General features: G+C 37.5%; 1 protein-coding gene and 1 pseudogene across 4 annotated transcripts in view; one reads left to right on the top strand and one right to left on the bottom strand.

Annotated features, from left to right (window-relative positions):
- The window catches only part of NELL2 (neural EGFL like 2), a 415,912-nt gene that overhangs the window by 335,233 nt on the left and 54,113 nt on the right, over positions 1–26,566 (bottom strand). The gene's annotated exons all lie outside the window — the stretch shown is intronic.
- On the top strand, positions 18,818–20,064 carry LOC102144770 (heterogeneous nuclear ribonucleoprotein A3 pseudogene; annotated as a pseudogene).

Below are 26,566 nucleotides of genomic sequence, written 5' to 3' on the forward strand. Positions count from 1 at the left end.
ACAGGACAATATCTCTGAGAACTTGGTATAGGCAAAGATTTGTTAGAGCACAGAAAGAAGCAGCTATAAAATTAAAAATAGATAAACTTGATTTCATCAAAATGGAAAGCTTCTGTTCATCAAAAGACTTTATTAAGAAAATAAATAAGTGTTCTGGGTTAAACAGTGTCCCCCAAAAAATTCATGCTCACCGGAACTTCAGAATGTGACCTTATTTGCATTTAACAAGATGAGATCATACTGGATTAGGGTGGGCCCTAAATTCAATGACTCTTTTTAAGAAGGCCATATGAATAAACAGACATACAGAGACAGACACACACACAGAGGGAAGAGGGCCATGTGCAGATGGAGGCAAGTATTGAGATGATGCAGTTATAAGCCAAGGAGTGCCAAGAATTACCAGGAGCCAGCAGAAGCTAGGAAGAGGCAAGAAAGGATTCCTCAGAGGGAGCCTTGCAAACACCTTGATTTCATACTTCTGGCCTTCCATGAGATAATACATTTCTGTTGTTTTAAGCTACTAAGTGTGTGGTAATTTGTTACAGCAGTCCTAAGAAACCAAAACTTCTGTTCATCAAAAGACTTCACTCAGAAAACAAATAGGCAAGCTACATATGACAGAAAATATTTTATTTGGGGAAGCAGAGTGGTAACTTATAACTAGAATATGAAAAAAACCAAAAACCGTCCTAAAACTCAACAATAAAAAAAACTTTTTAGAAAGTAGAATACATAATTAAACAGAAACTTCACACAGGAATCTACAGGAATGGCAAATAAACACATGAAAAAGTACTTAACATTATTTACCTTCAGAGAAATGCAAATTAAAGCCAGAAGAGATACCACTATACACTGATTAGAATGACAAAATTAAAGAATCAATTGCAAGGGAAAACGCGGAATGACTGGAACTCTGAGAAATTGCTGGTGGGAATATAAAATGGTAAAACTTAGGAAAACAGTGAGTAATTTCTTATTAAACTAAATGTGCATCTACCGTATAAGCCAGCTATTCTACTTCTAGGTATTTACCAAGAAAAATGAAAGCATACGTTCAGAAAAGACTTGTTCTGTGCTGCTACAACAAAATATCTGAGACTGAATAATTTATAAAAAACTGAAATTTGTTTTCTCATAGTTCTGGAGGCTGGGAAGTTCAAGATGAAGGTACCAGCGGGTTTGGCTGTCTGGTGAGAGCTGCTTTCTGCTTCAAAGATGACGCCTTGACCTGGCATGGTGGTTCATACCTGTACTCCCAGCACTTTGGGAAGCCAAGACAGGCAGATTGCTTGTGCCCAGGAGTTTGAGACCAGCCTGGGCCACGTGGTGAAACCCTGCCTCTATGAAAAATACAAAAATTAGCCAGGTGTGGTGGCTCACACTTGTGGTCCCAGCTACTTGGGAGGCTGAGGTGAGAGGATCGCTTGAGCCTGGGAAGCAGAGGTTGCAATGAGCCGTGATTGTGTCACTGCACTCTAGCCTGGGTGACAGAGTGAGATCCTGTCTCAAAGAAACAAAAAACAAAGACTGCACCTTGTTGCTGCAGTCTCTGGAGGAAAGGAATTATCTGACTTCGTGTGGCAAAAGGTGAAAGGGCAAAAGAGTAGAATGTTGCATGAAGCCTATTTTATGAGTCTTAATCCCATTCACAAGGGAGGAGCCCTTACAGCCTAAACATCTCTGAAAGATTCCATCTCTTAATTTTACCACATTGGTGAGACCCGAATTTTAGAGAGGACACATTCAAACAATAGCAAATTGGAAACACTTATATGTCTATCAACAAAAGAAGAGAAAAACAAGTCGGGATATATTTATACAATGACTTATTACTTAGCAATAAAAAGTGACAAACTTCAGATGCATAACAGCATGGATGAATCTCAAAAACATCATGGAGAACAAAGGAATCTAGATACAAAAAAATTACCTACTCTCTAATGCCATTTAGACAAAGCACTACAACATACAAAAGTAAGCAATTATAAAAATCAGCCTCCTCAAAGCTGGGGGATGGGGAAGGAGGAGTGGCAGGGGTCACCTGGAAAGAGGCACAAACATGCTCGAATTTTTTTTATTTGAGAAATGTTGGAGTACCAGTGAAGATATATGGCATACATAGGTTTGAGCTATGTGCTTAGTGTGTGTGCATTTCACTGCCTATAAATTAGAACTCAAAGAAATGTTAACAGATGAGGACAAATATAAGTACACTACATTTAAAAGTCCAGTTCAAAATCTTAAATAAATCACTAATTTAGTAGGAAGTAGTCATTTCTGGAGACCTCATCACAATAAACCTCCATTTTTCTTTTTTCCAGTTAGTGAAGGATAATACCCTGGAAGAATTTATCATTGTGCACAATTAATATAAAAGGAATCTAATTTTTAAAAATTATAATTAATAATCATTCTATTATCTCAATTCCAGAAAGCTGCCACATAATTCCAGCCCATCCCTTGCTGAATTTTTTTATATACCCTCTTAATCCTTAATATTTTCCATTCCAAAATGGAAATAATGAGAGTCCAAAATTCCAATAAAGTTTCCTCAATCTAGGTTAAGCTTCCCTTCTTTATAAACTAGAAAAATTGAAAGTATTTGACCACTTATAACTTTAGAAATTGTCGTTAAGTAATACAGGCTCCAAATTTTATCCTAGAAACTCTGGCCTTCCTATTATATTGTTATGCATGTCAAACAAGACTTTCCCCATCATAGATGTGCCCATTAACTGAGTACATCCTTTGCTAATCAAGTATTATAATTCCTGACTTAAAGTTCACCAAGCACATGGAAGGGGACAGGAGTGGTGAACAGCATTTAGAACTGCGCTGTTCAACACAGTACAGTATAGTGCATAGCATACAGTGGCTAGATCAATCCACAAGTCGCATAAAGGCTAAAGTATCAAAATTAAAATTTAAAATTCAGTTCTTCATTCTCATTAGCCACATTTCAAGTGCTCAACAGCCACATAGGGTTAGTGGCTACCATATTGGATTGGACGTTTCCATGACACTATTGGGTTGGACAGCTCTGATTACACAGAAGCTGGGGTAAAAGGCAGTCCTAATGTAAAAATCTTCATTTCAAATTCAATGGAAACTAAGTATTCTGAAGTGAAGAAAATGACCCAAAGCTAACAGTTAAGATTTAGAACTTTGTGAACCAGAGATTTTTCATAAACACACGCACATACACACACACAGTACTAAGGCAAAAACCAGAGGTCAATGAGTTTTATTATTATTATTTTTTTTTTTTTTTTTTTTTGAGACGGAGTCTTGCTCTGTCACCCAGGCTGGAGTGCAGTGGCCGGATCTCAGCTCACTGCAAGCTCCTCCTCTCGGGTTCACGCCATTCTCCTGCCTCAGCCTCCCAAGTAGCTGGGACTATAGGCATCCGCCACTTTGCCCGGCTAGTTTTTTGTATTTTTTAGTAGAGACGGGGTTTCACCGTGTTAGCCAGGATGGTCTCGATCTCCTGACCTCATGATCCGCCCGTCTCGGCCTCCCAAAGTGCTGGGATTACAGGCTTGAGCCACCGCGCCCGGCCTGAGTTTTATTATTATATCTAGTCTCAGGTCCCATGAGAGTCATCCTAAAGAGCCTGAAGCAGCAAAACTCAATTTGCCTCCACTTTCAGGGAAAGTCTTTGAGCCAAGGTGTACATTTTATTTGACTGCCTGGTCACTATTCATGTCAAAAGTTTAATCCTGAAGGCTTTCAAAATTCAAGACTTTAGATTAGAAAATGGCCTGCACTCCACACTAAGGCACTGCTCATTCTGGACTTATGAAAATGCTAATATAATAAAAATGGACTTGGAACATTTACACCAGGAGCACTAATAACCATATGGACTAATGATTGGAGTACATCCCTTGAAGTTACTGACTTGGCCATGCACATGGTTTAAGGCCATTTAAAAGACAACTTATAGGCCAGATGTTTGTAAAAATGTTCACATAGCATCTGTGGTTCTCTATGCAAGTATATATTTAGAGATTATTGACCCCCAAAGACCATAAAAGTTTCTTTGGAGCCATCATAGTTAATGATGCATTTGCAATAAGGAAAAATTCCAGCATTGCCAGACAGTCTATGGTGTCAGCAACAACATGGATGCTCTGTTTTTATGAAGATTCTTGACTCTGCAGATGGGAATGGCTTCTTTAGTGCCACTGTGGTCTAATCATATCAAATCCTGCTAAAAGAGTCCTCCATTTATGGATCACTAGCAATATTGGTCAGCACGGCTCCTCTGGAAGCATTATCATTTGTCATGTCAATATTGATGCTACTGCACCCTATTGCATTTTAAGTTGCTGCAGTAGTGGAGTAGCTCAGGTTCCAGGTGAAAAAATTCCAATTTTTCTTCCAAATTCTCCCCTTTCAGACAATATGCAAAAGTATTATGATATTTCATTGTAAGCAATTGAACCCATTAAGATGATCAATTCAAAATAAATCCTAAAACATATTTTTTCTAGTTTTTTTCCCATGCCAATAGCATACATGGTTATGCAAGTGTACATATTTGTACTTGCCAATTTTTTAAGTTATCCAAATGATCTTTCAATCTCCATTTGAGCTCTCTATGCATGATACATACAAATGTTATTTGTTTTTTTTTTAAGTTATACAACCTTCCAAAATTAAAAACAACCCACCCATATACTGTGGCATTCTGAGATTTCATAAACAATAATGTTCCGAAGCCAGTGTCAGCCACAGGACTTCTGAAAAAAGTGGCTTTTCAAGCTCAGAATATCTTGAGGGAATGTTACAGAGAGCAGCTGATTAATGCCTGGCAAAGTTTTCTCCCATACTATACAATGCCTGATACCAGAACTCAGAGTATTACATAACATTCTATGCTTCCAGTAGCTCCAAGGCTGACAGGCCAGGATAGAAAAAGGACCACAGTAATGGGCAAGGGACTCATTATTACCATAGGCAGAGCAGCAATTCACCACATGCCAACCTCACCAGTGCAGTAAGGAAGCAAACAGGATTAAAAGTAGGATATTTGAACCCTATTCTCATGAAATAAGGGCATTAGATTATTGCCTGTCTTAAATGTGTGCTTTACTTCTATTAATCCTAACTTCGAAACCAAGGTGTACATTCCTTAAGTATTAGAATCATATATCCTTTTACTATTTACTGCTGAGACTAATTTACTATATTAGGGATATATTTACTATATCCCTTTACTATTTACGGCTGAGACTAATACAGTAGATTTAACACAGTGAGATTATTTCTATTTTCTTATGTGTAACAGGGATAATATTTTATAAATTATTAATGTGCCTTTCTAAATGCATTCACCTTAGCTAGCCTAAGCAGTCTTCTGCCTGAAAGATTTTGGCTCAGTACAGAAGAAATGGTGGGGGGGGGAGCCTTGTATTCCTTCCACAATGGCACCAAGGGAGCAGAAAAGAGAAGCGTGAAGTTTAAAAAAAAAAAAAAAAATTAACCCACTCCATGCAAGACTGAAAAGTGTTATGAAGAAAATAAGCAAAGAGAAGAGATTGGTTTTTTTCCTCTCTTGGGGTTTTGGCCTGCAGAGAGGGAGTTGTATTAAATAAGTGTCAAAGAGAGTGGAGAACTTTGGGAGAAGGCGGTAGGTGGATCACTTGAGGCCAGAAGTTCAAGACCAGCCTGGCCAACATGGCAAAACCCTATCTCTACTAAAAACGCAAAAATTAGCTGGGTGTGGTGGTGCATGCCTGTCATCCCCGGTACTCGGGAGGCTGAGGTTCGAGAATCGCTTGAACCTGGGAGGCAGAGGTTGTAGTGAGCCAAGATTACACCACTGCATCCAGTCTGGCGACAGAGTGACAGTCTGTCTCAAAAAAAAAAAAAAAGCAGACGGCTGTAGGGACTGCACTGTATAAATTTAGGGCATAGCAAACACTGAAAGTAAACACTGAAGTGTAGCAGTGTTAAGGCTAAGGAGAGGGGATGTCCTGAAATTTACCTGTCCCAATGTTTGGCTGGGGACCTTGCCAGAAAGGACACTGGAGAAGTGGTGAGATGGCTTTATAGAAAGCCATGCAGGCAGGGCGCGGTGGCTCACGCCTGTAATCCCAGCACTTTGGGAGGCCAAGGCGGGCAGATCCCGACGTCGGGAGATTAAGACCATCCTGGCTAAGACGGTGAAACCCCGTCTTTACTAAAAAAAAAAAAAAAAAAAAAATTAGCAGGGCGTGGTGGCGGGCGCCCAGTCCCAGCTACTCAGGAGGCTGAGGCAGAAGAAGGGCGTGAACCCGGGAGGCGGAGCTTGCAGTGAGACGAGATTGCGCCACTGCACTCCAGCCTGGGCCACAGAGCGAGACTCCATCTCAAAAAAAAAAGGGGAGGGGCGGGGGGAAAGAAAGCGATGCAGAGGGACCAACCTCCCAGGCTAAGCTCAAATATGAGTTAGCACCAGACCCCCTAGGGTCTATAGCACCAATGGGAGCCAAGATAAGGCAGTCAGCCAGGAGATGCCACTGGGCTCTGATTGAGCTAACAAAAACCCAGTGAACAAGTGACAGCAATCATAGACTTGAGCTACAAGTGCCAGCAGAACACACAGCAACAGGTGGGCAAAGAATATCAACCCCCAGAGCAGCAGAGAGAGGAACACAGGACAAGACCCTCTTCTTCCCCACCCCCATCCCGCCTGGAGAGAAGCCAGAGAATACTCCTCCCAAAGATCTCAAGTCTTTCTTTTAGTTATGAGGTCACAAAAACCATACCTCTCTCCTCATGAACTGTCATCACTTTATATAAAAAAGTGGGGGGCAGGCTGAGAAACTGGGCTTTTTAATCAATAGACTGATCACTACTTCCCATCTAAAAAGAGCTTATGCTTTAAGCTTATGCTTTTTTGGTCACTGGACCAAAAAAATCACTTATTAAAAATATGTTACAATTATTTAAGGCAAAGGCCAAAGCCAGTAACTCCCAAGTGTCCCACCCATCTACAGACATGTAAATTTGAATTTGAATAGCTCTAAGTGACGCCTGTACTTCCCACTCACCCACTGACCTCACTACCCCTCATAATCTCATATCTGGTTCAGTGAACTCATTTACGTTACTTGCCTGGCCCATGTAAGCAAAACGATGTTGTGACAGGCTACTTTAACATTTTAAGATTATTTAGGTCTGTTTCTTTCTGTTGAATTTACACATTGGGAAACAGGAACTCACAAATTTTTAAAAGTTTTTTAAAATTAGATGTATGTAGGATTTCTTGAACAAGACAAAATATTCACACCACAAAACAAAAAATAATGATAACTTGAACTCCATTAAAAATAAATATTCCTTCTCATCAAAGAAATCCATGAAGAAAATAGACAAGCCACAAACTGGGAGAAAATATCCACAAAATAAATACCTAACAAAGGACATGCATTCATAATAAATGAAAAAGTCCTACAAACCAAAAATAAAAAGATGCAAATCTCATTTTCAGAACAACTAAACGGACACTTCACAAATAGAAAACATATAATGATCAGTGAATAATACCTCATGAGATATCAGGAAAATACAAATTAAGTCCAAAATGAAATATCTCTTCAGACCCATGAAAATGGATCAAATCAAAAAGACTGCAAGAAACACTGAGAACTCACATACATTTATATAGGAGTATTGAACAGTACAAAATGATACAATCATTTTGGTGAACTGTTTGGAAGTTTCTTAAAAAGTTAAATATACTTCAACCCCAAAATTTTTCTCACAGACATTTATCCAAAAGGAATAAAAGTAAATGTCCAAAGGAAACTTTTAGAGAATATTTATGGCAGCTTTATTCAATAGCCAAAGACTAGAAAAAAAACCCAGGTGTTTATTGCAGGAAAACTGATCATCAAATTGTGGTATATTCATACAGTGAAATAATACTCAGCAACAAAAGAGAATGCATTACTGATACATACAACATAAATAAATTTGAAGACATTACCTTAAGTGAAAAAAGTCAGGCACAAAAGCATATTGCTTGATTCCACTTGTATAAAATCTAAGTATAGCAAAACTAGTCTATTTTATGAAAAACCAGAGATTAATTGTTGGGGAGAGGTGGCAACTGACTACAAAGGGGCACATGGAACTTTCCCTGGGAATGGTAATGCACTAAATCTTGTTTTGGGTAGCGGTTATCTGATTGTATACAATTATGAAAACTCATCAAACTAAGCACTCAAGATTTGTCCATTTAATTGCATGTTAATTATACCTCAATGGAAGTAGCTATGAATACAGAGTAGACAGGTATACCTTCATAGGGACAGTGATAATTTTGAGGGACAGAACTGCTAATTTAGTAGTCCTAAAAGAGATTTTTGGTTTTTTTTTGTTTCTTTGTTTGTTTGTTTGTTTGTTTGAGACGAGTCTCGCTCTGTCCCCCAGGCTGGAGTGCAGTGGCACAATTTCCACTCACTGCAAGCTCCGCCTCCCAGGTTCAGGCCATTCTCCTGCCTCAGCCTCCTGAATAGCTGGGACTACAGGCGCCCAAAAAGAGTTTTTTTAATTATTATTTTTTCATAATTAATTATACAAGTAATGCAAATTTATAAAAAATTCCAACAATACAAAAATGAATTAAGTAGGAAAGGAAGTCTCTGTGTAAATGAGATAGTGTTAGAGACAGAGTGACAAGGATGTCTATTCCATTCACTTATTGGTAATTTTTCCCTTAAAAGAATCAGAAGAGCCATTTAAAAAATATTTTTATTTGCTCTAAAACTATATTAGCGGTTTGTTAACAAGTTGTTATTTTTAAATTGTTATAATTTTTGAAAATTACAGTCAATTAGAGTTTATCCTTCATTTATCAAAGAAGGCATCGATGCAAAACAGTAATTCTTTTTATGTAAAAAGTTAACATCAGAAATATATGCTAAAACAGTTATGTAGGGCTCACTGCATAAAGTAAGTTTATGAAACTAAAGCACTTCAAAGTCATTGCAAAATATGCCAAACTGAAACACAGATAAAAATAAAAACCCAGCAACAAAACAAATAATTTGAACAAATAGGCAATACCATGAAAGCCCTTGCAATACCATTAAATGGAACCTGCTCCCAAAGGGACTGCATAAACCCTTGAAAACAGTGATAACATAGATGTCAATGTTAAAGAGAACAGCCAAAGATATCAGGAAGCATAAAGTGCAATTTAGGAGGAGAGTGGTGGATCCGGGTGAAAGAATTAGAAGAAATAGACAAATTTTGCTCTTGGGACTGATTAGGAAGATGTGGGAGTCCAAGATTCTCTTACATACCTGATACTTAAAATATCTATATTATATGTATATACCTAAATAACTATGAATGAAACTAGGCTAGAGTGCTATATATTTTATATCAATCAAGTAATTCAACATTTACCTTTTTGTTCAAAGAATCAACAAGAGAACTCTAAATAGTTATTGCTTTATAATAGAAACACCTGAATCCATCTGGTCAACACACTACTATACTGGAAACCGTAATGACATCTGCTTGGGTTAGTCTTCCAAACTCACCCACCCACTACCACCCCTCTACCATAAATCAAGCGGAGTAATGAATTCATATCTATAAATAAATATTAATGGTTAAACTTCAGGAAGAATTTGCTACAGAATTTAACAAAGTCATTTCTATGCATTTCTTTTCAGAAAAATGAAACATTAAATGTACTAAAACCTCAGACCAGCCGAAATTTGGACTCTTTGTTTATGATTGCGTGCCAAACAAAATATGCACAAATAAAAAATAGAATGATATAGATGAACTCAAGTATGATCTTGTTTCAAGCCTTTTTAGCATCTTGCTTATGACTTTGCTGTCATTTTTACTTTCTCCCAGTAATTTTTTAAATTTACAGCTATAGCTAAAGATAGAATTAAACCACAGCTCTAAACATAAGAGTGCTTTCAAAATGAAAATGCAAAAAGTGCTTCACCAGTCTATCTGGAGGAGGGAATAGTAGCCAACTAACATTTATAAACCCCATTCCTCCTACAGAGGGATGATGTGCCATGTGCGAAATGGCCTATTTCAGTTTCCAAGGTTGGCAACAATCTGCACCAGCGAGACCAAGTTCCAGAGCCAGCAGTGCCCAGGTCTTTTCATGCGTCACATACTGACAGCTGAATCTGTTTTGTGGAGTCTTATGCCATACCTTGTTCTTGCTCAAAACCTACAATGCCATAAGAACAGATTTTGCCCTTCAAAACCATTTGATCTTTTATTTTTAAGTACATTTGGTTCTACCTTCTCTAATTAAAAGCGAGTATCTCTGCAAAATGAACACAAAAATCACATTTATTTTGCACTTTCCATTGTTCCCTCTTGTATTTTTATAGATTTATTTTGAATGAGTTCTGTCCATTTAATCCACTAAAATGCATTCACTGTCAATATCAACAGTGGATTTGATTTACTCTTTTTCTTAAGCCTGTTGCCTGAGATTCCGTATCTCAATTTAATTATCTGAAGAATGTATTTTTACAGATTCATATCTCAACATACACTGCTGGAAAAAAAAGTTAACAAATTAGATTTTCCTTACCGACTCCTTCTATCAAGACAGTGTGGAAAAGAAAATTAATCCTTTCCTACAATATTTTCCAGTAGCACATATTTGTCATGTTGCTATATAACTCTAGAAAGTCTAAAATGAGGTAGTTCAGCATTTGCACCTCTATTCTGTGTTTTTCCCCTGAGAGAAAACCTTTGTTACACTCAAATGGGAACAGTTTAAACATTCTCTCTCCTTTCTTCATGAGGCAGCTAAGATAATGTTCACTTAAAACCCAATTTTTGCTTGTCAGATGCCGTGTAATTAACATCAGTCCCCAAAAGTTTTAGAAATAAGCCTGCAATTTTCCACAAGCTAACTGGCATTTTCCCAACTTCACCCTCTGACTTTACTAATTTGCTGACCAAAATAACAATAAGTAATCATCCATTAAATAGGTGGGTTCTACCCACTCGACAGTTTCCTGCCTGGTCAATGATTCAGAGTGAATGCTCATTTTTTCCCATTAGTCTTTGAAACGTGTTCTAATTTGAAAGTATGTTATCAAAGAACAATTTAAATTGCACAATTTTCCTGGAAATGCAACCCAATTATTAAAAATTGAACCCAGAGCAGCAAAGGGATGAAAATGTACTATAAGATGCTTTGTTGTAGAGAGGCACCTATGATAAGAATAATGAAATTTTTGTAGCAACTTTTAAAAAATTGACCTCTACATCAGAGGCTTAGTGTCTTCAAGGTGAGTGGCAATAAATATACTTTTACTCTGTGTTCTCTTCTTTCCCTTCAGAGGCCTCATTTCTTGTGAATTCCCATGCTCCAAATCAAGTTCTTATCCAATCAAGTTCTTATATCCACTGCATTTCAACTTCAAATATGTCTTCATTTCAACCCATAACATAATGGCCTTATAAAGATGTATAACTTAAAAGTGTCCTGTATCTTCAGGATTACTGTTTATCATAGAAATTAATAATAAACTTCAGAAAGATTTCAATGAAGACAATCCAGATTTGAATTAGGAATTTTAAAAGTCCAATTTCTGACCTTTGGATTTTAAGTTTAAGGAAATTGGTAGAGTTGTTTCTATGCATTTTCCTTCAGAATAATAGTGAAACATTAGTGTATTAAGATCCTAGGCAAACCCAAGTCTGAATTATTTAGACTCAAATTTGGACTGAAAATTCCTCCTTTGAGACATTTTAATTTTTTTTTTTTTTTTTTTTTTTTTTTTTTTTTTTTTTTTTTTTGAGACGGAGTCTCGCTCTGCCGCCCAGGCTGGAGTGCAGTGACTGGATCTCAGCTCACTGCAAGCTCCGCCTCCCGGGTTCACGCCATTCTCCTGCCTCAGCCTCCCGAGTAGCTGGGACTACAGGCGCCCGCCACCTCGCCCGGCTAGTTTTTCGTATTTTTCAGTAGAGACGGGGTTTCACCGTGTTAGCCAGGATGGTCTCGATCTCCTGACCTCGCGATCCGCCCGTCTCGGCCTCCCAAAGTGCTGGGATTACAGGCTTGAGCCACCGCGCCCGGCAGAGACATTTTAAACATTTCTCCCCTTTATTTGGGATACAATATTTCTTCTCCCAGAGTGAAAAATCTCTGTCTTCATTTAAAAGGCAAAAACATAAAGCCTAGAGTCACAGTGCTTTCCTGAGTTGGTTGAGTTAAATGATCTATTAGGTATCCTACATAAAAATTCACTCTGAACATCAGGGAACAGAAAGTATTAACAAAAGCAATAACACTAATACTTACATTACAACAGAACTTTTGAAAATCAGTCTCAGAAGGAAGAACAGACATATGGATGACAGTGTCATAAAATAAGTTGCCTCTCTGGAGTACTCATATACTTTAAATAAATCTATATTTATAGTATAATTAGCAATCTGATGAAATGTGAGAAGAATACATCAGTGAAGGACACGTCCTCCTCCAAAGTCAACAGGCTCTCAGGACACATCCAGTTTCAACATTCAGTTACTAGGAGCATTGCATCTCATTGGTAGCCTAAAGGAAACATTTTTATATGCCTTTTTTAGCAATCCATCAGTCTCTAGGAAAAACTCTGCTCAGTTACAAGTATATGTCAACAAACACAATTCATAGTAAAGATATTCAGCTACCAATTACCACCGGAAATTTAAATAAGTTCTAAAAATATAGGTTACATTCTGCTCTGAAATACTTAATCTATTTGGCATTTTTTCTGGTCCATTTAATGGTCCATCAGTACAATGTGTTAGACTGTACAACCATAGAATTAGACATAGTGCTTGCCTAGGGGATTCTCAATTTAAATAGACAAGCAAATAGATTAAACACTAAAATACCAGTGTATGGAAGAAATAAAGTGGATCACTACCATTAAGAATACATATTTATAAAACATGCACAATGCACAGCATGGTAGTAAAGGGCAGGATATCTCTCAGTAGCAAAGAAAGCATTAGAACAATCCAAGATGCTCTTTGGAAGGCAACTGTTTTGAAGATACTGTTAAAGATTGTCAGATAGATGAAAAAGAGGATGTTATGGACATCAGAGGTTACAAGAAAAAGAAAAGTTAACTAAAAGGGAGGAGGAAATTTACTTCTGGCCAAATGCAAGTGACTTCAGAAATCATTTAATATAACTCCCATCTACACACCATTGAAACATTTTTGCTAAAATACAGTCATCTAATCTCCACTTAAGTATTATTAGAGACATGTCTATTGGATGGACGGACGGATGGATGGATGGATGGATGGATGGATGGATGACTGGATAGATGGACAGATAGAAGGATAGCTATTCCAAAAAACAACAACAAAAGAAAGCTACTTAAATTTTGGAACTTTGTTGAAAGCACTTATCTTAAAATGACTCTTCCCAACTTTTTTTATAGACGTAGTTTTGCCCTCTATACCAGTGTTGTCCAATAGAAGTATAAGAGCCGTAAAGATGAGTCACATAAGTAATTTTACATTTCTAGTAGCCACCTTAAAAAAGTAAAAAGAAACAAGCGATTTTAATTTGAATAATATATTTCTTTAACCCACTATCCAAAATATTATTCCAACATATAATCAACATAAAAATGAGATTTTATATTTTATACTAAGTCTTCAGAACCTAGTATGTATTTCTATACTTACATCACTCCTCAATTTGTATTAAGCATATTTCAACTATTCAATAGCAATGGGCGGTTAGTGGCTACTGTATTGGAGAGCTCAGTTTGAGACAATGGTTTACAAACTTGGCTAAACATCAGAATCACAGGAAACTTCTTAAAAATACAGATTCCTGGGATTCATCCTCAGAAATTTAGATTCAGTAAGTTAAGGAGGGCCAGGGAATCTTTTTAACAAGGCATTCAATAAACTACTGATCATCAAGCTGACATTTGGGAATTACTGCTCTAGAACAACACAAAATCAATCTAAGTCCTTCTATACACGACTATCCTTCCAAAATCTTAAGAGAAATTGTCACATTGGCACTGTATTTTATTCTACAGGCTAAAAATTCTAAGGTCTTTCAATCATTCCTCATCTGGCAAAGTTTCCAAACCTTTCAACTCCCTGGTTGCTGTACTCTGGATGCACTCCAGTTTGTGTGGCTTATTTGCAATAATGGAGAAGTACCATAGCATAAATAATCCAACTTAATCTTTATCTGCCTTGGAAATGTTTCTCAGGACTCTCATATGAATATGAGTGTCTCTGCTAAATGTTGAATTTGCAATACTTCAAACTAAAAATTTAAACTCTCATCATCAAGAAGCATTCAGGATGTCCAGGTTCTTCAAAATGCTGTTATTTCCTCTGTGGCACACTTCATCACAGGCTGGAGAAGGACCCTCTCAGGATAATTTGGAGTTATTCAAAGTTAAACAGAACTACCATTTTTTCCATGCCTCTCCACCCTCTTACCTTTCCTTATGACTAGAGAAGAAAGCAGGTATTTTGATTTTTAGAAAGAGCTCTTCAGCTTTCATTAAAGTTACATAAATACAAAACATAAAGTCACCAAAATAATCATATTTGTCAAAAACAAATGGGCTCAATTCAGTGCCACAAGTATTCACTTAGCAAGGGTTTACTAAGCACATTATATGTGCAACCATGGTAGGCCAGGAGGCTATAAGAAGAAACAATGCAGAGACTCAAGCCCCAAGGCATATTAATCTAACAAAGATATAGAGATGCTCCCCAACTTCTAAAACATTGGTAAAACAAGGCAGATTAAATTCCTTCCTCTTCTATGCTAGACATTTGGGATTCATATCAGTAAATTAAGCATTCAAAAATCCCTGCCCTCATGCAGCTTACTTTTTAGCAGCAGAGACAAACAATAAACAATTCAAATGATAAGTAAATGAATTATACAGTATGGTAAATAATAAATGTTAGGGAAACTAACAGATCAGAGTAAGGGGTATCAAGAATATTTGGGAGGTAAAAGGCAAGTTGAAATTTTACTCTGTGATCATTAGAGGCCTCATTAAAAACTTATTTGAGAAAAACGTTTGAAGGAAGTAAGGCGGAAAACATGCAGCTGTCTGGAGGAAGAGCATTCCAGGGCACAGTGGACAGCCAGTGCCAAAACCCTGCAGCAGGAGAGTACCTGCCTGGCCTGCTTGAGAAGCAAGGATGCCAGTGGAGTTAAAGCCAAACAAGCAAGAAAGAGAGAAGCAGATGAGGTCAGAAAAGTAATAGGGTGGGAGTGGGAGTGTGCATGTAAGACTTTATAGGGCATAATAAGAACTCTGTCTTTATTTTGAGTGAAATGAAGAACCCCTGAAGGCTTGAAGCAAAGTAGTGACATGATATGTATTATATTTTAAAAGGATCACTCTGGCAACTATGTGAAGGACAGACTGCAGACAAGCAAGAGTGTAAGCAGGTAGACTACTTAGAAGGCTAGTAGAGTAATCCAAGTGAGAGAGGGTGGTAGCTTGGACCAAAGAGGTACAGGGAGGAAAGGAGAAGTAATCAGATTACTTCACACACACAAAAATTATAATACAGTGTGGTGGGTATTGTGTCAGAGGATACTAAGAGAGCACAGAAAAAGTAACAAACAATAATTCCACCAAAAGGAGAATTTGTAGCCAAAGTGACAACTTACCTGAATGGTATGTAAGAGTTCATCAGGAAAAGGAACCAGGAAGAACAGCAAAGAAGAAGGCCAGCACAGAGCTGCTGGTGACCAAGAGAAATAGAGGGAAATGATATTTTCCCTAGAGAACCTATATTCTCATTAAAAGACATAATCATTTAAAGACTACAGTTACAGGTGCTACTGGAATCAAAATCAGCACGAGGACTTTAGATTGTAGAAATAAGCAGTAATGCAAGAATGATAATCAAAAAACAACACCAAAGTAGTAACAGAAAATGTAGGGAAAAATAAACCCACTTCACAAAGGGCTCACAGGAGATCTGTGGACATTCCACTGGCCCCTGAAACACTACTCAAGGTTCCCTGAAATCTTATCCTCTACCACCAGCTCCCACCAACAGATCAAATCAATATCAAGGAACACCAATGTTATCCAGACAGAGCCAGGTGAAACAATTGTGTCATTTGTTTTTCAGAACTTCTAAAACTTATCCCCACAATATAGAACTCAAAACCTATGCTTTAATTGTGCTTGAAAAGTAATTATGTTGGGGTTGCTGTAGAGAGGAGCTATGCTCTGAATCTTCCTTTACTGGTTTTCTCTATGCTCCCCAACTTCTAAAACATTGGTACAACAAGGCAGATTAAATTCCTTCCTCTCCTAATCTGCCATTTGTCCTCACCCACTTCTACCCAAATCCGTATATCCTTTACTGCCCATTAAGAACTAAAAACAGCAAAGGTAGAACAGAATATGCTTTAGGGGCAGTTTCTCCCCCAGCCCAGATGACCTTCACCTGTCCTCCCTTTAGCACATGAAAGTCATCATACTTTAGCTCCTACACAAAATCTAGCATTTCCACCTGGAAGCCTCTAAAAAGTCCAAGAGAGCATGATCTTCTGATAAGTTAATTCCAAAATAAAAATAATAATTAACATTTAGTGAATGTTTAGTAAATGTCAGGCATAGTTTTGTTCCTATGATGCACACATCAACCCTAAGTAGTAGTACTATTATTATGCCAATTGAGGCAGAAATAAGTAACAAGATCAAGTTCATACAACTAGTAAAGGAGCCAAGACTGGAGATGAAGATGTCTAGCTCCCAAGCCGTGCTCCTAAATGCTACTGCACATCAATATGAACTCAGAATTACCTCCATCATTCCTTCCCTTTGTCTGGAATACAGTGTGACCTTTCAGAGCAGTGATTTTCCATCTTCTTTCCGTATATTTCCTTTGTAGGGAGAGACACATGGTTGCCTGGGTTACTCACCCTTTCCCAAGAATGAAGACTATTAGCGGAGGCGTCATCAAAAACAGTTCAGGGAATATGTGCCCAAGTGCCCAGTTCCTGACAAATGGCCACATGAGAGAAGGGGAAGCTATGCTACACTTTTTTCTTCCCCAACAGCTCCTTCACTAATCCTTTTTAAGTACAAGGATGAATATCCGAGTCTCTACAAATATAAGTTTATATGGTGAAACAAAAGTCACCACAACAAAAGTATTCAGCAATAAGCTGTTTGCTTAGAAAATGTTTCCACCTAAGACTAATGTCTATCCAGGCAATGTCAATCAGAAACCGAAATCTAGCAAAAGATGAGAAATTTCATGAAGTCGATAAAAGCAATGTAAGACAAATGTTCAAATGACACAAAAAGGCCCTAAGTTATGATTATCTGTTGCAGGTGAATAAATTTTTTAAATTAAAATTAAAATTTAACTAGAATAAGTACTTCAAAATAGAATGACTTCACATTCAAGGATTAAGAGAGAGTCCTCAGATATTTTTGCAAACACAAACAACAACAAAACACTCAATACTTGATTTTACTCTGTTTCTTCTTAGAATTAGCTTCTGGTTAAATGATTACCTACAATTTGTCATATATAGACTAGGACACAATTTTCCTAGTTTTCTAATCATTCTTCAAGATAAAGTCCCGAAGTTTCTTTTTCATGATTCACAATAAAATTTTGGTTCATATTTTCCTGTAATAATTTATATAGACATTTTCCTTTCCCTATTATACTGTGATCCCCATCCTTAAAATAGAAGCAGTGCAATAAATATTTGTTAAATGGAATTGAATTAAAATCAACAGGAAGGCTGGGTGCGATGGTTCACGCCTATAATCCCAGTACTTCAGAAGGCCGAGGCAGGCGGATGGCCTGAGGTCAGGAGCTCAAGACCAGCCTACCCAACATGGTGAAACCCCATCTCCACAAAAATACAAAAATTAGCTGTGCATAATGGCAGGTGCCTGTAATCCCAGCTACTCGGAAGGCTGAGGCGGGAGAATCGCTTGAACCCGGGAGGTGGAGGTTGCAGTGAGCTGAGATTGTACCATTGCACTCCAGCCTGAGTGACAGAGTGAGACTCCATCTCAAAAAATAAAAAGAAAAATAAACAGGAGACATATCACACCATAAAACCTTGTTGTCTAATGCCTCAGTTGTCAGTACCTTGGTAGTTATTGAATTATAGACAGATAATCTAGAATAAGAGAAAGAATAGATGCCTACAAGAATGGGATCTAGAACCAACATGAAGAGAATAAGCCAACGAGAGGTCGAATAAAGCCAAAGGAAGAAAGTCCTCACTTCAGTTGTTACCCAAGGTGAATTCAGCGATGACATTGAAAGCTGTTCACTTGCCAGAGCCTGTCAAGATTGCTCCAGCTCTTCCAAAATCAAGTCAGTGTTCCTCCGATATCCCTGGCACTTTTCAGAGGGGTCCTCTAGTTATGTTTGACCCTGTCAATAATTATAGCTACCACACTTGCTGAGTGCCAAATAGCATGCTAAGTGCTGTCCCTTCTATCTTCAAAATATTAATGCTTTCTGACTTTTCCCCTCCACATCCAGATTAACATTTTGAGGAGAAAGGGTGTATTTTTGAAAAAAGATTACAATAAAAAAACTCAACACTTGATTTTACTCTATTTGTTCTCAGAATTAGTTCATAAATGTTGGGGAGAATCCCTTAAATACTCAGCATTTACCATAAAGACTGAATTGACATGTAAAAAAATCTATTGTACATCCCAAATGACTAATATGACATGGTAACTGTAACATCAAGTTGCAAACCACCCCATAAACACATTCTGTTGCATAGTTAAATGAGAACTGAAAAGAAAGTTTAATTTGGGATACTGAACTCGAGTTGGAAGAGGCGAGTCCAGTCTCAAAATGGAGGTAAAACCGCCACCCGGTCGCACCCAGCCCGATTCCAGCCGTCGCCGTCGCCGCCACGGGGACGAGGGCCATGATCCAAAGGAACCAAAGCAGTTGAGAAAACTGTTTATTGGTGGTCTGAGCTTTGAAACTATAGATGATAGTTTAAGAGAACATTTTGAGAAATGGGGCACACTCACAGATTGTGTGGTAATGAGAGACCGCCAAACAAAACGTTCCAGGGGCTTTGGTTTTGTGACTTATTCTTGTGTTGAAGAGGTGGATGCAGCAATGTGTGCTCGACCACACAAGGTTGATGGGCGTGTAGTGGAACCAAAGAGAGCTGTTTCTAGAGAGGATGCTGTAAAGCCTGGTGCCCATCTAACAGTGAAGAAAATTTTTGTTGGTGGTATTAAAGAAGATACAGAAGAATATAATTTGAGAGACTACTTTGAAAAGTATGGCAAGATTGAAACCACAAAAGTTATGGAAGACAGGCAGAGTGGAAAAAAGAGAGAATTTGCTTTTGTAACTTTTTATGATCATGATACAGTTGATAAAATTGTTCAGAAATACCACACTATTAATGGGCATAATTGTGAAGTGAAAAAGGCCTTTTCTAAACAAGAGATGCAGTCTGCTGGATCATAGAGAGGTCGTGGAGGTGGATCTGGCAATTTTATGGGTCGCGAGGAAACTTTGGAGGTGGTGGAGGTAATTTTGGCCGTGGTGGAAACTCTGGTAGAAGAAGAGGCTATGGTGGTGGAGGTGGTGGCAGCAGAGGTAGTTATGGAGGAGGTGATGGTGGATATAATGGATTTGGAGGTGATGGTGGTAACTATGGCGGTGGCCCTGGTTACAGTAGTGGAGGGGGCTATGGTGGTGGTGGACCAGGAAATGGAAACCAAGGTGATGGATATGGTGGCGGTGGTGGAGGATATGATGGTTACAATGAAGCAGGAAATTTTGGCGGTGGTAACTATGGTGGTGGTGGGAACTATAATGATTTTGGAAATTATAGTGAACAACAGCAATCAAATTATGGACCCATGAAAGGGGGCAGTTTTGGTGGAAGAAGCTCGGGCAGTCCCTATGGTGGTGGTTATGGATCTGGTGGTGGAAGTGGTGGATATGGTAGCAGAAGGTTCTAAAAACAGCAGAAAAGGGCTACAGTTCTTAGCAGGAGAGTGAGGAGTTGTCAGGAAAGCTGCAGGTTATTCTGAGACAGTCTTCCCAAATGCATTAGAGGAACTGTAAAAATCTGCCACAGAAGGAATGATGATCCATAGTCAGAAAAGTTACTGTAGCTTCAACAGATAACCCTTCTTGTTCAGGACTGTCATAGCCACAGTTTGCAAAAAGTGCAGCTATTGGTTAATGCAATGTAGTGTCAATTAGATGTACATTCCTGAGGTCTTTTATCTGTTGTAGCTTTGTCTTTTTCTTTTTCTTTTCATTACATCAGGTATATTGCCCTGTAAATTGTGGTAGTGGTACCAGGAATAAAAAATTACGGAATTTTTAACTTTTCAATATTTGTGTAGTTCAGTTTTTCTACATTTCAGTACAGAAACTTTAACAAAATGCAGTTTTGAAGGTGTTTCCTTGTGAGTTAACAAGTAAAGAAGATCATTGTTAATTACTATTTTGTATGAATTTTGCTAAAGTTAACTGTAAAGAAACACCTGCTGACTTGCAGTTTAAGGGGAATCTAGTCTCCTCATTTCCAAACCATGATATGAATGGGTGCTGACATGTGGAGAGAATAGATAATTTGTGTGTTTGCAATGTGTATTCTAGATAAATAGGATTGGGTATTTAAATTAGCATTTGTGAATTTAATAGCATTAAGATTACCTTCAAATGAAAAAAGTCTCAAAATTTCAAAAAAAAAGTTTAATTTGGTTATAAAATAAATGACTGCTAATGTTCAAGATATATATTTGTTTTCTATTTCTGCTTTAACAAATCACTACAAACTCAGTGGCTAAATTAACGAATTTATCTTGCAGTTCTAGAGATCAGAAGTTCAAAATGGGTCTTCCTAAGCAAACATCAAGGTGTCAGTAGGGCTATGTTCCTTCTGGAGGCTCTAAGAGAAAACTTGTTTTCTTGCATTTTACAGCTTCTAGAGAATGTCCACATTTCTTGACTCGTGGCCACCTTCCAACTTCAAAGCCAGAGATGGCCAGTCAAGTCTCACATTGCATCACACTGACACATACTCAACTACCTCCCTCTCCCACAATTAAAAGGCCCCTTGTGATTACATTGGGCCCAGCTAGATAATCCACAATAATCTCCTTATTTTCAAGTCAGCCGATTAACAACCCTAATTTCTTTTGCAAATCTAATCTCCCCTTGCCATGTGACAATATATTCACTGGTTCTGGGGATTAGTTTGTGGACAGCTGACTATCAATCAGCCTACCAGTCTTTCTCTTGACTCCCAAAGATTCACATCCATTGTACATGCAAAAGTCCCCCAAATTTCCAGCCCACTGAAGTATCAACTCAAAGGTCCATCTAAATCTTAATCAGTTCAGAAGTCCCAAGAACCACACATTAGAACGATGGTGAAATAAGACTTTCCATCCCTCAACCCCCTGATAGAAACATCAATTAGAACAACTATCAACACATAACAATACCATACAAAAGCTAAGAAAACCAGGTGAGAGATTGCAGCACCTGGATGTGGCAGAGAAATAAGAAAAGGCATATTGAAGAGAGCACTAAGGACAATTTTACATTACCCATCTCACCTTTCCCCAGTGTTGGGCAGCATAGCATGGAAAGCAATAATCTTGGGGAAAGGAAATAAAAATGAGCACTTGACTTTGTTTCAGACTCCAAAAATAGGCCTGATTCAGTAAAACCCAACACTAGGCATGACTCCACAGCCACAGACTCTAGGCTGGAACCCACATATTGAGCCTCCAAACCCATTCGAGTGCCAAACCGGATCCCACAGCCTCAAGCTCCAGGCCGGCCAATCAGACTTGGTCTTTGGGCTGCCCCACTGTCAGCCCATCCCCAGTAGCCTCAGGCTCTGAAACAAGCTCAACATTAGATTGGGCCCCACAGATCCAGGCTCCAGACCCATTCCAGAAACAAGCAGCTGCAGCAGCCACGGGCTCTGGACCACCCCCAGAGCTGAGCTGGGCTTCACTTTCCTAGGCTTCAGACCTAACCTAGTACCAGGCTGGCAGCCTCTATCCATAGGGGCCAGGCTAAAGCTGTGTCTAAGGATGCCCATTCCATCAGCAGGGCAGTGACCATGGACTATGGCTCCAGGCTAGCTCCACAGACCCAATCAGTGAGTCCAGGCAACAGGCCCGCCAAACTGCTAACCCAGACACCAGGACAGCCTGTCTGAGAACTCCAGCAATAAGTCTTCCCACCGACCATGCCAGACAGCCTTCCTAGAATCTATGAACTGGCTGACTGGTGAAGAGCTTTCCCAGACAAAGCCAGTCTGCAAAGACTAGCATAAGTCCCTACCTCTTCAAATGCACTGATTTTAACAGAAGCAACAAGAAACATAAAAAAACCAAGGAGATATAACACCACCAAAAGTGCACAATAATCTCCCAATAGCTGACCCCAAAGAAACGAAAACATATAAACTTCATGACAAAGCATCCAAAACAATTGTTTTAATGAAGCTCAGAAAACCTTAAGAAAGTACATATAAATAATTCAAAAAAATCAGGAAAACAGTAATAGATCAAAATTAGAAGTTTAACTCTTTTCCCATTTGCCCCATGAATACTCACCAGCAGCGCTTGCGGCTGCAGTGTTTACTCTGGGTTAACTTTGCCATGAAATATCTTGCTTTTATTATTATTTTTACATTGTTCCAGTATATAGGCTTTAGAAACAAAAGACATCATTCTATTTATAGCATTCTGTTTTTAATAGTGGTATTTCCATTTAAAAATATAGTAATTCTCAATTGTTAAAATGTCAAATCCTAGAAAATGTAGCATTCCTATGCAGATGTTAACATTGTTTTTGAAGAGTTGTTGGCCAAAGACTAATCTGATGAATCTGATTTTTCCAAAATTGATTATTCTGGTGATTCAAATAATTCTGATGTTAGTTCTGTTTAGAAATAACTCCAAAAACAGTTTTTATATTTTATTTTCACATTGCAAATCAGTCAGATTTCCTTCAGCCTCAAAAAGCATGTTTATGTAAAATTAAATGAGTGCTGGAAGTGAGCTGCACTTTTTTTCTAAACAGAAAAGGGATTAATGGAAAATTTAAAATTATATTTAGAAAAAACACAAATTATTCAGCCAAAAAAAAAAAACGGTGCACAAAATAAGTGCAATGGACAGTAATACCAACAGAATGATCAATTGGAAGAAAGGATCTGTGAACTCAAAGACAGGTTATTTGAAAATATACAGTCAGAAAAGAAAAAAGAAGGAAATGGAAAGAAGAAAGCCTACAGGATTTATGGGATGGCATCAGGAGGTTAAGAAGGAGGAAGAAAGAGACAAGTGAAAAAGCATACACACACACACACACACACACACACACACATACATACTTTAAGTTCTGGGATCTATGCGCAGAATGTGCAGGTTTGTTACACAGGTATACACGTGCCATGGTGGCTTGCTGTACCCATCAACCTGTCATCTACATTAGGTATTTATCCTAATGCTATCCCTCCCCTAGCCCTCCATCCCCCAACAGGCCCCAGTGTGTGATGTTCCCCTCCCCGTGTCCATGTGTTCTCATTGTTCAACTCCCACTTATGAGTGAGAACATGTGGTGTTTGGTTTTCTGTTCCTGTGTTAGTTTGCTAAGAATGATGGTTTCCAGATTCTTTAAAGAAATAGTAGCAGAAAACATTTCAAATCTGGAGAAAGATATTCAGATACAGAAAGGTGAATGGTCTTCAGCCAGATTCAATCCAAATAAGACTATATCGTGACATATTATAATCAAACTGTCAAAAATCAAAGACGAAAAAAATCCTAAAACTAGTAAAAGAGCCAAATCACATATAAAGGAGTTCCAATAAAGCTAACAGAAGTTTTCTCAACAGAAGTCTTACAGACCAGGAGAGAGTTGGGTGATATCAAAAGTATAGAAGTAATAAAAAAAAAAAAGAAAAAGAAACTGCCAACAAAAAATATTGAACCCGGCAAACACTCCCTTCAAAAATGAAGGAGAGATAAAGACTTTACCAAACAAACAAAAGCTAAGGGAGTTCATCATCACCAGACCTGTCTTACAAGAAATGCTAAAGGGAGTTCTTCAAGCTGAAAGAAAAGGATGCTAATTAGTAACAAGAAAACATCTGAAATGTAAAACTCATGGGTAAAATGAAGTATAAAGTCAAATTTAGAATGCTCTAATACTATAATGGTAGTGTGTAAATCACTTATCTCTTTAGTATGAAGGTTAAAAGTAAAAACTATTTAAAAATAATAAAAGCTACAATAACTTGTGAAGGAATACATGATATAAAAAGATGCAAACTGTGCCTTAAAAAATAAAATAAAATGTAGGCAGGGAGTTGCAGTAAATGTATAGAGTTTTTCTTATGAGATCAAAGTTAAATTGTTATCAGCTTAATATAGCCTATTATAACTACAAAATGTTTTATGTAAACCTTGTGGTAACTACAAAGAAAAAATCTATAATAGATACATAAAAGATGAAAGGAAAGGAATCAAAGCATACCAGCAGAGGAAATCACCTAAGCACAAAGGAAGACAACAAGAGAGGAGGAAAGGAATAAATGATGTCCAAAACTACCATAAAACAATTAACATAATGCCTGTAGTAAGTTCTTACCTATCAATAATTACCTTGAAAGCAAATGGATTAAATCCTGCTACCAAAAGACATAAAGTGGCTGAATGTATTCTAAAAATAAAAAGCAAGACCCAGATACATGCTGCCTATAAGAGACTCACTTCACTTTTAACAACACATGAAAACTGAAAGTGAAGGGATAAAAAATAAATTCCATGAAAATGGAAACAAAATAGAACAAGATAGCTATGCTTACATCAAATAAAATAGACTTTAAGACAAAAACTGTAAAATGAGACAAAGTACTTTATACAATGATAGAGAGATAAACTTATCAAGATGATATAGCAATTGTAAATATAAATGCACTTTACATCAGTGCACCTAAATATATAAAGCAAATATTAACATATCTAAAAGAACAGATAGAATGCAATACAATACAATAGCAATAGGGAACTTTAATACTCTACTTGCAGCAATGAACAGATCATCCAGACAGAAAATCAATAAGGAAACATTTAATTTAAACTACACTTTAGATCAAATGGATCTAACAGACATATAAAGAATATTTCATCCAATAGCAGCAGCATAGTCATTCTTTCTCTAGCGCACATGGAACACACTCCAGGATACATCATATGTTAGACCATTAAAAAAGTTTTAACAAATTTAAAAATAATGAAACCATATCATGTACCTTTTCTAACCACAATGGTATTGCCATGGTTTAAGTGTATATGCCCTTCCGAGATTCAAATGTTGGAACCTAATACATAATGTGATATTATTAAGAGGTGGGGCCTTTTGGAAAGTCATGAGTGATCCACTTTCATGAATGAGATTAATGCTCTCATGAAAGAGATTGAAGGAAGCACCCTAGAGCCTCTTGCCCTTCTGCCATGTGAGGATACAGCATTCATCCCTCCCACCATGTGAAGACACAAAGAAGGTGCAATCTATGAGGAATGGCCATCACCAGACACCAAATCTGCTGGCACCTTGATCTTGGACTTCTTACCCTCCAGAATTGTGAGAAATAAAAAAATTACCCAATCTAAGATACTTCGTTGTAGTAGCCAGAAGAGATTAACATAGGTATGGAACTAGAAATCAATAACAGAAGAATTCTACAAAATTTGCTAATATATAAAAGTTAACATGCTCATGAACAACCAATTGGTCAAAAAAGAAATTAAAAGGGAAATTATAAAGGAAGGGGAAATTAGGGAAATTAGAAGACATCTTGAAACAAATAAGAACTGACACAACATACCAAAACTTAATACATTCCTAGACACACACAACCTACCAAGACTAAATCATGAAAAAAATGAAAAATCTGAACAGACAAATAACTTGTAAGGAAATTGAATCAATAATAAAGAGTCCTTCATCAAAGAAAAGTCCAAGGTCTGATGGTTTCACTGCTAAACTCTATTTAAATAACTAATACCAATCCTTCTCAAACTCTTCCAAAAAAAAATGAAGAAGAGAGAATAAATTCCAAATTTATCTTCTAAGGCCAGCATTACTATGACACCAAAGCCAAACAAGGATACTACAAGAAAATTACAGGCCAATATTGCTGATGAACAGAGATGCAATAATCCTCAACAAAATACTGGCAAACCAAACTCAACAGCACATTAAAAGTATCATTCACCATGATCAAGTAGGATTTATCCCAAGCATGCAAGAATGACTCAACATACACAAATCTATAAATGTAATACACCAAATTAAAAGAATAAAGGACAAAATCCACATGATCATTTCAATATTTGCAGAAAAACGTTTGACAAAATTTAACATCATTTCATGATAAAAACTCTCAATAAATGTATAGAAGAAATGTATCTCGACACAATAAAGCTCAGATATAACAAAACTACAGCTAACATTATACTCAACAGTAAAAAGTTGAAGGCTTTTCCTC

Source organism: Macaca fascicularis, chromosome 11 (genome assembly GCF_037993035.2).
Source record: "Macaca fascicularis isolate 582-1 chromosome 11, T2T-MFA8v1.1".
NCBI classification, from domain to species: domain Eukaryota; kingdom Metazoa; phylum Chordata; class Mammalia; order Primates; family Cercopithecidae; genus Macaca; species Macaca fascicularis.